The following is a 13,019-nucleotide window of genomic DNA, read 5'->3' as shown; positions in this document are numbered from 1 at the left end:
TAGCATGAATGTCGTATGTCAAACCAAACGCAAGCGCCTCTTTACGTTGCATTTGGTCCGTAAGTTACTTTAAAATCTATTTCCAGTTCTTTTCACAGGAGCACGTCCCGAGCCAGAGTGGGGAATGTTCATTTCATTGCAGCCCATGCAAGGGTCTGTCTTTCTGCGGGATTTTGCCATCTCGCGGCTCGCTGCTCTATGACAGGGAAGCAGCAGGGGCTAGCGGCGCAGCTGGTGAGGGTTGGTGCAGCGCTGCCGACTTCCGTGGAGTTCTGCCAATCCACAGGGTCTGCTCCAGGCACGGAACGGGAGCATCAACGGTCCAGTGACAACGGAAAGGGGAGGAGAGTTCGGGACCTGGCCCAGAGGGGGATGCAAGTGCTGTAGGGTTATGGATAATGCATTGCCCTTCCACAGCTGGCTTCATCTAAGGGTCTGTCTGCACTTCGCAGTCTTTAATTGTGCCTGGTGCTGTGCCTAAGAGGTAGGTCACTATTTCACCCCATTTACAGATGGTGACATTGAGACACAAAGAATGGAAGGGGTCACCCAGGGCCGGGCCTGGGGCTGGGCCTGGGGCCGGGCTGGGGCTGGGGCCGGGGCTGGGGCTGGGCCTGGGGCTGGGGCTGGGGCTGGAAGGGGTCACCCAGCGCTGGGCCTGGGCCTGGGCCTGGGCCTGGGGCCGGGGCTGGGCCTGGGGCTGGGGCCGGGGCCGGGGCCGGGGCTGGGGCCGGGGCCGGGGCTGGGGCTGGGGCTGGGCCTGGGGCTGGGCCTGGGGCCGGGGCTGGAAGGGGTCACCCAGCGCTGGGGCTGGAAGGGGTCACCCAGCGCTGGGGCTGGAAGGGGTCAGCCGGGGCTGGGGCCGGGGCCGGGGCTGGGCCTGGGGCCGGGCCTGGGGCTGGGGCTGGGGCTGGGCCTGGGGCTGGGGCTGGGGCTGGGGCTGGGCCTGGGCCTGGGGCCGGGCCTGGGGCTGGGGCTGGGGCTGGGCCTGGGGCTGGGGCTGGGCCTGGGGCCGGGCCTGGGGCTGGGGCTGGGGCTGGGGCTGGGCCTGGGCCTGGGGCTGGGGCCGGGGCCGGGGCTGGGCCTGGGGCTGGGGCTGGGGCTGGGGCTGGAAGGGGTCACCCAGCGCTGGGGCTGGGGCTGGGGCTGGGGCCGGGGCTGGGGCTGGGGCTGGAAGGGGTCACCTAGCGCTGGGGCTGGAAGGGGTCAGCCGGGGCTGGGGCCGGGGCTGGGGCTGGGGCCGGGGCTGGGCCTGGGGCTGGGCCTGGGCCTGGGGCCGGGGCCGGGGCTGGAAGGGGTCACCCAGGGCCGGGGCCGGGGCTGGGGCTGGGGCCGGGGCTGGGCCTGGGGCTGGGCCTGGGCCTGGGGCCGGGGCCGGGGCTGGAAGGGGTCACCCAGGGCCGGGGCCGGGGCTGGGGCTGGGGCTGGGGCTGGGGCCGGGGCTGGGCCTGGGCCTGGGGCCGCGGCTGGGGCCGGGGCTGGGGCTGGAAGGGGTCACCCAGGGCCGGGGCCGGGGCCGGGGCTGGGGCCGGGGCTGGGCCTGGAGCCGGGGCCGGGGCCGGGGCTGGAAGGGGTCACCCAGCGCTGGGCCTGGGGCTGGGGCTGGGGCTGGGGCCGGGGCCGGGGCCGGGGCTGGGGCCGGGGTCGGGGCTGGAAGGGGTCACCCAGCGCTGGGCCTGGGGCTGGAACCCAAGAATCCCGTGGTCTGGCCACGCTTCCTTCCGAACCGTTGGAAATCTGCCCTGCCACGCACTAATTCTCGCCCTGTCACCCGCGGAGCACAAAGGCCGGGCAGTTTGTGACTCACTCTCCTTCCACCAGCCGATCGCAAGCTCGCCCCGGGCGCCCGAAGGGCTGCGTGGTCCCGGACCCGCCCGCCGCCCGCGGGACTGGACTTGCGCTGCAAGGGCTCAAGGCAGCCCAGGGTGAAGCGCCGCGGGGAGAGACTCCCCTCGGGCTCGAACTGGCCGCAGGCGAGCCGGCACGAGGACCTCGGGGGCTCGGCCTCCGCCGCCCAGCCCAGAAGCGAAACGAGGAACTAAAGCGGAGGCGAGCTCTCGCCGGACGCTTCGCCCCGCTCCGCCGTTTGAACTGGGACCCAGTCTCCAGAGTCCTGGGGCTCGAGCCGGGCGTGGCTGGGGGCGACGTGGGGCTTCGCATGGGGGCTGCAGGGAGGTGAGTACAAAGCTCTGGCTGAAGCAACCGCTGCGGCTGGGTGAGGTGTTTCCCTTCTCCCCTGCAGGGGGGCAGCCGAAGACAAACGGGCCTGCAGCATTCAAGGGGCTGCGCTCAGGGGGATACATAGCAGGTCCCCGGGCTGGTAGGTGTAAGTGAGGGGCAGGCGGTCGGGGCATGTGGCCGGTTGGATATTTGATGCAGAGCTGCTCAGGTGCCAGCTCTGCGGCCGCTGGGCCTGCGACCCCCGGGTTCCTTTAGCTCTGCAGAAGGAGCTGCTCCGTGGGGTGATGCTTGAGGCAGTACAAACCAGCCTGACTTCTGGATCCGAGGCAGGTTTCCAAAGCACTTGTGACAGTGGGAAGGGAGGGTGGGACCATGAGGCTTGGCCCAATCTCATGGAGTATGTCAGAGACTTTCAATTCCACAGGCTACAGCAATCAAACCCGGTTAAAGTGGGCTGGACCAGCTCAGGAGCTGGTGAAGGATTTCCCCATTACCCCTAGGTCAGACTGGGAGTGACTGAAGGTTGTGAGGAGCATCTGACAGGGTTGTAATCTGGATGGTTCTCCTTCAAACATTTGTCCATGTGGATTCTACTTCTGGGATGCACGAGTCCCAGCTGGGGGATCCACGTGAACAAAACATCTCAAAGAACCACACTTACTGTCAGGCCTTTCCCACTGCTCAGGAAAGGCAGGGAAGCAAAATGACCAACTTTAACCCTCCCAATAAGCTGGGCACTGACTTCTGTGAATGAGCTTGATAGACCAGGCATTTGCATCATCAAACTACCACAGTTTGGCAGTGAACCCTTCTCTCAGCCTAGCAGTGGCTGCATCAAGCCCAGCTCACAAGATGCATTGGCTGGGTTGGGTGGGGAAACTTGCCATCCAGTTTGTTCTTCAGTACTTTGGATTCCCAGGGCTGATCAGCAGCCAGCTTTCTCCAGCAGGGTAGGCAAACGTGTGCTCCACAAGGAGCTCTGATATGGAGAAAACAGCCGCTGCTCAGCATCTGTTCTACCTATGTCATGGAGCGTTCAAAGTAGGGAATGGAGGAGACCTGTAAGGCCAGCTACTCTACCCCCTGCCAGTGCAGGACTGATCCCTAAGACAAAGCTCCTCTCCTGTGGTATCTAGAAGCCAGTACAAAGCATCCTTGTCAGCTCCCCATGTGCAACGCTTCAGCACTTTCTAAATGCTGTAGCAAGAGCTGCTGTTTGGCTTCTCTGCCTGCTGCCTCTGGTTCAGCAGAGAAACATTCAGCACTCAGCTCTCCGCGTACCTGCCCCAGGAAAGCAGCTGAACAGAAGAGGGGGAAGGGATAATGGGATCCAATAGGCAGGTCCCATGGGACAGACTGGTTTGATAGATGCGATGAGCCTCATGGGTGGTTTGTGTGGCTCATTCAGTAGGCTTTGTTCCCGCCATGTCTTCATTCATCAGTTGGGACCGGGGTGAAAGTAACTTAAAGGACTTACTAGTATGCAGGGCTGCCGGGAGCCTGGGCAAGGTGTGTGTGGGGGGCATCTCTGGGCTCCTGGAAGGGGCGGGGCCTTGGGCAGAAGGGGCGGGGCTGGGGAGGGGCTCCCGCAGCCAGCCCTTCAGTGCTGCCCGGCCTGCGCCGCCTGGTGCTCTGGCGGCTATTTAAAGGGCCTGGAGTTCTGGCCGCTGTCATGGTAGTGGTAGCGGCTGGGAGCCCCAGGCCCTTTGAAATCGCCAGGCCCCTGGGCAGCTGCCCCTTTTGCCCCCCACCCCCTCAGTGGCCCTGCAGGTACGATCAGCTGCATACCGGCGGTCCCTTTCTTACCGGTACGCCGTGTCCCCAGTACCGGTTTACTTTCACCTCTGCTTGTGACTGTGGTAACTGGCTCCCTTCCTTGACCCTGACTCTGGTTTAGTTTTAGTGGGGCAGGTGAATGGAAAAAACAATTGACTTAGAATCACAGAATCATAGAATATCAGGGTTGGAAGGGACCCCAGAAGGTCATCTAGTCCAACCCACTGCTCTAAGCAGGACCAATTCCCAGTTCAATCATCCCAGCCAGGGCTTTGTCAAGCCTGACCTTAAAAACCTCTAAGGAAGGAGATTCTACCACCTCCCTAGGTAACGCATTCCAGTGTTTCACCACCCTCTTAGTGAAAAAGTTTTTCCTAATATCCAATCTAAACCTTCCCCACTGCAACTTGAGACCATTACTCCTCGTTCTGTCATCTGCTACCATTGAGAACAGTCTAGAGCCATCCTCTTTGGAACCCCCTTTCAGGTAGTTGAAAGCAGCTATCAAATCCCCCCTCATTCTTCTCTTCTAAAGGCTAAACAATCCCAGCTCCCTCAGCCTCTCCTCATAACTCATGTGTTCCAGTCCCCTAATCATTTTTGTTGCCCTTTGCTGGACTCTCTCCAATTTATCCACATCCTTCTTGAAGTGTGGGGCCCAAAACTGGACACAGTACTCCAGATGAGGCCTCACCAATGTCGAATAGAGGGGAACGATCACGTCCCTCGATCTGCTCGCTATGCCCCTACTTATACATCCCAAAATGCCATTGGCCTTCTTGGCAACAAGGGCACACTGCTGACTCATATCCAGCTTCTCGTCCACTGTCACCCCTAGGTCCTTTTCCGCAGAACTGCTGCCTAGCCATTCGGTCCCTAGTCTGTAGCTGTGCATTGGGTTCTTCCGTCCTAAGTGCAGGACCCTGCACTTATCCTTATTGAACCTCATCAGATTTCTTTTGGCCCAATCCTCCAATTTGTCTAGGTCTTTCTGTATCCTATCCCTCCCCTCCAGCGTATCTACCACTCCTCCCAGTTTAGTATCATCCGCAAATTTGCTGAGAGTGCAATCCACACCATCCTCCAGATCATTTATGAAGATATTGAACAAAACCGGCCCCAGGACCGACCCTTGGGGCACTCCACTTGATACCGGCTGCCAACTAGATATGGAGCCATTGATCACTACCCGTTGAGCCCGACAATCTAGCCAGCTTTCTACCCACCTTGTAGTGCATTCATCCAGCCCATACTTCCTTAACTTGCTGACAAGAATACTGTGGGAGACCGTGTCAAAAGCTTTGCTAAAGTCAAGAAACAATACATCCACTGCTTTCCCTTCATCCACAGAACCAGTAATCTCATCATAGAAGGCAATTAGATTAGTCAGGCATGACCTTCCCTTGGTGAATCCATGCTGGCTGTTCTTGATCACTTTCCTCTCATGCAAGTGCTTCAGGATTGATTCTTTGAGGACCTGCTCCATGATTTTTCCAGGGACTGAGGTGAGGCTGACTGGCCTGTAGTTCCCAGGATCCTCCTTCTTCCCTTTTTTAAAGATTGGCACTACATTAGCCTTTTTCCAGTCATCCGGGACTTCCCCGGTTCGCCACGAGTTTTCAAAGATAATGGCCAATGGCTCTGCAATCACAGCCGCCAATTCCTTCAGCACTCTCGGATGCAACTTGTCCGGCCCCATGAACTTGCTTGCTCCTGAAGGCCTGTGAATGAAAGAACATCAGAAGAACATAAGAACGGCCATATTGGGTCAGATCAATGGTCCATCTAGCCCAATATCCTGTCTTCTGCTAATGGCTGGTGCCAGATGCTTCAGAGGAAAGAAATTGTGAGGATCTGGGCATAAGTGACATGCCCAAGTCACCCAGAGTGTCTGTAGCAGAACCAGGCATTGAACCCAGATCTCCTGGGTCCCACTCTGTGCTTTAATCACACAACCATCCTTCCCTCCTAGGGAGCATATGGCTTGGGAGGGGGGGCATAGTGTGGATGGGAAAACCCACAAGGAAGCCAGGCAGAGGTGGGGTGAGTGATTGGGGAGCAGTCCTGAAGTGGCATATGTCACAGACTCCAACTTTCTTGTGTCCAGGTGGGTGCTCCACCCCCACTCTGCCCCTTCCCCCAGGGCTCTGCCCTCGCCTGGGCTCTACCTGCCCCCGCTCCCCCCCCGAACCTCCTGCCCACCAAACAGCTGATCGGCGGGTGGCTGGCGGGTGCCGAGCACCCACTAGTTTTTTTCTCTGGGCGCTTCGGCCCCGAGCACGCACAGAGCTGGCGCCTCTGGCATATGTGCTAAGCTCTGCTGTGGGTGCAAATGGCTGTGCTTTGTTCACTCTTTGCCTCCCTGCACTGGATGGATTGGTCTCTGCTGCCCTGCCTTTGACTGGGTCCGGGGATGCTTTGGGAACAGCCACTGACTGTTACCTCAGCTGCCTGCTCCTCTTTGCAGCAGTGCTGATGGGTGTTTCCAGCTTGGCAGGCTCCGCTCCTATTGGAGCAGCGGGAGGCTTATAGGCCAGAGAGCCACGGGGGCTCCAATGAAGCCGTGGCATTTGGCAAGCACAGTTGTCCATGAAGATCTCAGAGACCCTGTCTCAAGTGAAGCTCTCTGCTACGTACCAAGCAACCTTCCATTTCCTCTCCTTCCCATTAGCCCACCAGGCTGCAGTTCTCCGACCTTACGGCAGATGCTGCCGGAGGGAAGGAGGGAAGGTTGATCCACTGAGAATGGTGGGTTACTGAGCTTTTCCCCTCTCCCTCTCGCTGCCCCAGCCAGAGGCTATTAGCAGCCACCTGCTGGCTCAGTGGCAGAGGTGACACAAGTTTGGAGCTATCCCAAGGGGCCACATCCCCAAATCCTCCCCTGCCCATGGCACTGCTATTAGCAGCCTCCGCAGAAGAGCCAACGGAGAGCTTTCTGTCTCTGCTCCCCGCCCTTCTGTTTCTGGGGCTCATCCAGTCTAGGGATTGCTTCATGCAGGAGCAGGTGTTCATTAATGGGGTGTAAAACAGGACTTGGCTCAGTGTCGACTGGCACTGTCATAGCTGCAGTGGTTAATTTGTGCCAGGGCTTGCCACGACAGTTATGAATATAAAAAAATTGCTTGACACCTGGCACCTCTTTCCTTACAAATTAAGCCCTGCATAGTTGGCTCTGCGGCTGCTGGTCAGTTACAGTTACAGGCCTGCTCTGGACTCGGGGAAATGGTGTATTTTAACACTTGTTAAAATGCTAGTAAGAACAAGGCAGATGATGGTTTCAGGTTGTGTGAGCTGATCAAGATAAAACCTGGGCTCCTGTCTCAGATTTACCTTGACCAGCTAGCGTGTTTCAATTACAGCTGCCTAGTCTTCACTCGTACTTTAGCACCCAAGAGCTCACATGGGTTAAAGATGCACTTTTGTCCTGGCACGAGTGTGACCCATGTGTCTCAGGTCTTGTTAGTTAATGTGAGGTTTCAGAGTAACAGCCGTGTTAGTCTGTATTCGCAAAAAGAAAAGGAGGACTTGTGGCACCTTAGAGACTAACCAATTTATTTGAGCGCTGTAGCTCACGAAAGCTCATGCTCAAATAAATTGGTTAGTCTCTAAGGTGCCACAAGTCCTCCTGTTCTTTTTAGTTCATGTGGTTGAACACAAGGCGCTGCTTTCCCACTGCGGCTGGTCCCTCTCCCAGGCTCGGGTAGATTGGTGGAGCAGGGAGAAGCTGGCCCTGCTGTTGTTCATGCTGTCCTGGTTCTGGGGAGGAACAGGGATTCCCTCTCCACCTCCACCCACCTGGCGCTTTTCACAGGAACTTAAAGGCACTAAAATTACTAAGGAACGGACGGTAGCACCAAAGACAACCACACTGTTTCTTGGTCAAATGTTGTCTCGGAAATGAACAAATCGCCACCTGGTGCTTATTTTTAGCCTTGAAACATCTGCAGTTATCTCTTCCTGTTGCTTCTCATTTTATAGCAGGCAGCAAGGAAGTGCTAGTAGGGTCTGGTGCAATAAAGATTCCAATACTTGAGATTACAAAGAAAACCCACTCTGTTCTGCCCCTTGTGATGCCCAGAAACCACTGTGACTCACCCCCCAGAAGAGGAAGAGGATGGGCTGCTATCACCTCTTCTGCAGGAACATGTCTTTAAACAAACTAAAAAAGACCTCCAGCTTGCTCAGCTGATGAAATGCTGCTATTTTTATTCCCTACCCCCATGCAGCTCAGATGCGGGGAGGGTCGCTGCAGGAGTCTCATAGCCTGGCCTCCTGGAACCGAGAAAGGGTGGGTTTGTCACCTTAAGGTGCCAGTGTATTAATCCAGTGGGGGAAAGCAGGGCCTCATTGCTGTGTCCTGCACAGAATTGCTGATGCAGCTGCTGCCTCCCCTTCCAGATGTGCAGTGCTGGTTTGGGTTTGTACACGCCCAGGGGCTTTTCATAGGTGACCCGCAAAGGGAGACGACATTAGGATTGTGTTCCCCACCCTGCCCTTTTTGCTTCTTTATATAGCAGATCCAAAAGAGACAGAGAGAGAGAGAGAGTTTAGCAATATCAGAACTGTCTGGAGGTCTGTGCTGGAGGTCTCTTTGGAGAACTCCAGGAGGAAATGGAGCACATTCTCAGTCCATCATTAGAATGGTCGTGGGAAGCACTGAATCTCAGGCATTCGAGTTCAATCAGCGCTAACAGAAACAAAAAGGGTGAACAAAAATCACTTTCCCCCTCAGTCCGTCAGGCCATTTTGCTTCTTTGGAGTCTGTCAGTTCTCTAGTCATCCATCGGGTCTTCTTGAAAAAAAATGGCTGTGAATTTCTAACTTGAAAAGCTTTCAGCCCTTCTTTACAGGGCAGACAGAGATAAGCAGGGCACAAACCCAGTGTTCCTGGCACCCATGGCTAACTCAAGTCTCACAATAGTTGGTGTTATTCTTAAAGCCCCAGATGCTGGAGTCATGTGAATATATGGGAATCTCAGCTTTCTTTTTTCAAAAAAAGTAAGTTCCTAGCTCTTATGGCTGTGGAGAAAAGCTTGAAACCATGAAGTGAGTGCAAGTAAAAGGCTCAGAAACCAGAAGGTGAAGGGCAAGAACTTCCAATATATTATTTTTTAAAATGTCATGATTGTGGATATTTCTCTGCTTTGGTGGGGGGCTGGGAGTATTGCACTCCTGTCCTGCTGCTGCAGATGGTCCACTGCCAGGGTGGGGTTGGCAGTGCTCTCCAGAGCCAGGGGGTGCTGGAGTTAACAGCCCATTGAAATGCAAGAGGCAGTTCCTCCCTCTTGGAGTGATGGTCTCAGGCTCTCAGCAGACATCCCTACATCATGGCCTGAGTGTAAACCTTTTAAATCTTTTCTTCACTGCTCTGAGGGCTAGAAACTTACTTGTTTAAAGCTGACATTGTGATTTAATCACATGACTCCTGGAGCTGGAGCCATAGGTGCTGACCTAGTACCTTAATCCAGCCCCGCTTATGGTAGAATAAATCAGGAATAACTCCATGAAAGTCAAGGGAGTTACTCTGGGTTTACAAACAGGATATTTCTGTAGGCAGATACAGTGGCTGGAAGATGAAGCTAGACAAATTCAGGTTAGAAATAAGGTGCAAACTTTTAACAGTGAGGCTGATTAACCATTGGAACAACTTGCCAGGGTATGTGGTGGAGTCTTAAAATCAAAACTGGATGTGTTTTTCTAAAAGATACAGTCCAGCTCAACTACAAGATATGGGCTGGATACTGGACGCACCAGCGGCCATTCTCTGGTCTGTGTTATACAAGAGGTCATGGGATCACAATGGTCACATCTAGATTTTCCAGGCTGAGAGGAACTGTGGGGTCAGGCTGACCTCAGACGAAGCAGAAGGAGGGTGCCAGCACCACCCACGCTGACTTCCCCCCACTGCCCGGGTTCAGAGAAACAGCTGGCGTCAAGTCCTGACTCATTTTCTCCATATTGTAGTTCTGTGGCAGGGTGACGCCTCTTGCCCAGTAGCGATTTCCTCTTCTTTGGGCAGCAGGATCTTAGCTCATCTTGTGCCTCACGCTGAGCCTGGATGATCCCATTTAAAAAGAAATGACCTACCAAAACCATAGTATGGGTGTGTGAGTGTTCAGACAAATGGTGCATCCAGCTGCCTGGGACATGGGCCCAGCAAGGGCAGCTGGTTACAGCAGCTTCAGTCACAGCTCTGCCTGACCTGCTCTCCACTGGCCCGATCGGCCATGAATCTGGCTTGCATCCAAGCAAAAATCCCAGGAGTTTTTCTCTCTCTTGTGAGAGAGGCTCTGGTGTTGTTTGCCCCGAAAAGCCGGGAGAGGCCACCTACCAGAACCCTCCAAGGCACAAGAACAAGACCAGCAAACTCCAGCTGTGTCCCTGCTTTCAAGTCCAGGTGCCTGAAGCTTCCAGTGTTTAAACTCTGCCCCCACTCAACCTCCCCAGCTGCTTTTCTCTGTTTCTAGGCTGCTCTGACTGGCCCCAGACTATCTCCTTTAATCAGCCTCATCTGGCCTGCCGGGATTAAATCAGGGCAATTATTGCCTTTCTCTGCTGCTCTCTTGGTCATTACGGTAACTTTGCACAGCAGCAGACCAGGTGATGCTCCAGCCTTCCCTGCTGGCACTGCCAAGTGCCCCCGATGGTGCGTCTGTGTGCTGCCAACAGATGACGAGCTAGAAATTGGTCCATAGTGTTTAGCTCCACTGAAATGACTAGGAGAGCTTTGGAAAGGGACCGAGGGAAACTGCAATAGAGACTCAGCCTCCAAATTAGTACCCCAAAGTATTATTTATATTTCCGCAGCATTCAGATGCCCCAGCCAAGATCAATGTGGCATTGTTAGACATCACATATTTGCTTATTAAGAGACAGCCCCAGCCCCCCTGAAGTTACAGTCTAAATAGATAATTATCGCCATTGCATAGATGAGAAATCAGGGGGTAAGTGACTTTCCCAAGGTCAAAGAGGGCATTTGTGGCAGAGCCAGGATTTGACCCCAGATTTGACTAAATCCTACTTAGTACCTTAGCCACAAAGCTGTCTTGCCTTTAAAAGAGGGAAAGCTGCTGTGGAGGAAATATGAGACTCAAGAGCACTGGACTCATGGCACTGCTGTACTCTCTAAGGCAGGATTTAACTGTGGCCTACAGTGGTGAAAGGCCAGTGGCCTCAGCCCAGTGCACTGCGGCGCCCTCTCTCCTGCTGACTGGAGAGTGTGACAGAATGGCGAGGGGCAGAAAGAAGAGTTATTTACCCCTGCCCATCCCACAAGAACCAGGGGCCCCCCAATGAAATGAACGGGCAGCAGATTTAAGACACATCTGGGAAGGTGCTGGGTTACTCAGTGCACAGTCAACCTGTAGAACTTGTCGCCAGGGGATGTTGTGAAGGCCAAAGATGTAACTCGGTTTAAAAAAGAATTAGAAAGCTCCTGGAGATAAGTCCGTCAATGGCTATTAGCCACGTTGGTCAGGGACGCAACCCCTTGTTCTGGGTGTCCATAGCCTCTGGCTGGATGACGGGATGGATCACTTGAAATTGCCTGTTCCGTTCACTCCCCCAGAAGCAGCTGGCACTGGCTGCTGTGAGAGCCCGCGTACGGGGTTAGCTGGCCCATTGGTCTGGCCCATCATGGCCGTTCTTATGACATCTCAGAACTGGGAGTCAGGAGTTCTGGGTTCTATTCCCATCTCTGCTCCTGCCTGGCCACAGGACACTGCCAGACAGGGGTTATGCGTGCTGCCCTCCTTCCGGAAGGTGCCTTCAGATTTTCCCTACAGAAGGGGCCATAGTGACACAAAGTATTCTGAGTGCAATAGTGTCTTGCCAGTGGAGAGTGAGGTGAGTGCATCGGGCCCTGCTGTGAGGGGAAGACGGGGCCCAGCGGAGTGGTCAGCAGTCTAAGCACAGCTTCTCCTCAGTTCTGTCCCAGCTTAGCCAGTGACAGCGCCTCTAACACTAGACAAGTCATTCCCCTGCCCCACTGTGCCTCAATTTTCCCATCTGCAAAATGGAAACAATACTTACTTGTCCCCCTAAAGCAGATGGCAGAGTCTACCATAATCCCCTTGCTGGTTCTAAGGTGCATTCCCAGTGGGGAAGTTTGTATCTGGCTGGTGTTGATCACACAGATTCCTGGCAAGCACTCTGTACCGACGGCCCCGATCCCACGGCCATCACCTTGGGAGCTGGGTTGCCAGCTTTGCAGCATTCTGTGGGGTCAGATCTGGCTCTCTTTAGACTTCACTTGTTGGCAGCCAGGCAGCGAAGGAGGATTTACAATGAAACACACAGTGCCTGGCATGGGGCTCCAGGGTCGAGCAGCCCAGCACCGTCCAGCACGCCCTGCGGGGGGACCTCTGCGGGGGCAGAAGCTGTGGGGGAGAGAAGGGAGGGAGCCATTTAAGAGCCGTGCTAGACACGCGCCCTGCGGTGCGCTCTCCTAGATGGTAAGCGGGGCTCCTGGGGCTCCTGCTGCAGGCACCGGGGGGGCCGGCTGGGGGTGCGCTCCCCTGGTGGGGCGTCCGTCCACCCCCGGCCTGCTGCCCTGCTCCTCTGGCTGCCGGGCGGCGCGGGTGCAGTCTCTGGCGTGCCCTGCTGCCGGCGGCCCCTGGAGAAAAGCCAGGGGAAGGGAGCCGCAGGCCAGGGGGTCTCAGCTCTCAAACGCGGCTGTCGCCACAGCTCCCTCTGGCCGCGATCAGGAGCAGTGGCGGGGCAGGGACGCATCAGCCAGCCCGGTAAGGTAACCCAGCGGCCGTGACTGGCACTGTCCCAGCCCCGAGCTCTCTCCCCACCCCGCCCCCTATACACCCCCCCTGTTCAGGGCAGGGGGCTGGGGTGACCCCACATACCTGGCCCACCCCCCTAACCCCCTGCCCTCACTCCTGCACCCCCGACAGCCCCAGCCCTGACTCCTGCAGCCCCTTCACGCACCCTCAGCCCCCTGACTTACCTGACTCCTGCACCCCCGCACTCACCCAGCCGCCCCACACCCCTGCCCTGACTCCTGCACTCCCCCATCCCCAGCCCCGCCCTGAGCACCAAACAGAAGTTGCCCC

The 13,019-nt window shown here is 56.2% G+C and overlaps 1 protein-coding gene across 5 annotated transcripts in view; it reads left to right on the top strand.

The window, feature by feature from the left end:
• The first annotated feature begins 466 nt into the window (after nucleotides 1-466).
• The window catches only part of MATK (megakaryocyte-associated tyrosine kinase), a 31,821-nt gene continuing 19,268 nt past the window's right edge, over nucleotides 467-13,019 (top strand). For 4 of the 5 annotated variants that reach the window (XM_084614347.1, XM_084614345.1, XM_084614346.1 and 1 more), the window contains exon 1: nucleotides 1,716-2,175. The gene's annotated coding sequence lies outside the window, so the exon portion shown is untranslated. Of the gene's footprint in view, nucleotides 485-1,715; nucleotides 2,176-13,019 lie in introns of those variants that run through there. The other variant, XM_084614344.1, reaches the window with a different exon arrangement.

This window comes from Lepidochelys olivacea (assembly GCF_965140295.1).
Source record: "Lepidochelys olivacea isolate rLepOli2 genome assembly, chromosome: 25".
Taxonomy (NCBI): Eukaryota; Metazoa; Chordata; order Testudines; family Cheloniidae; genus Lepidochelys; species Lepidochelys olivacea.
The sequence above is the reverse complement of the archived record's forward strand: the minus strand, read 5'-3'. Positions and strand labels throughout refer to the sequence as shown.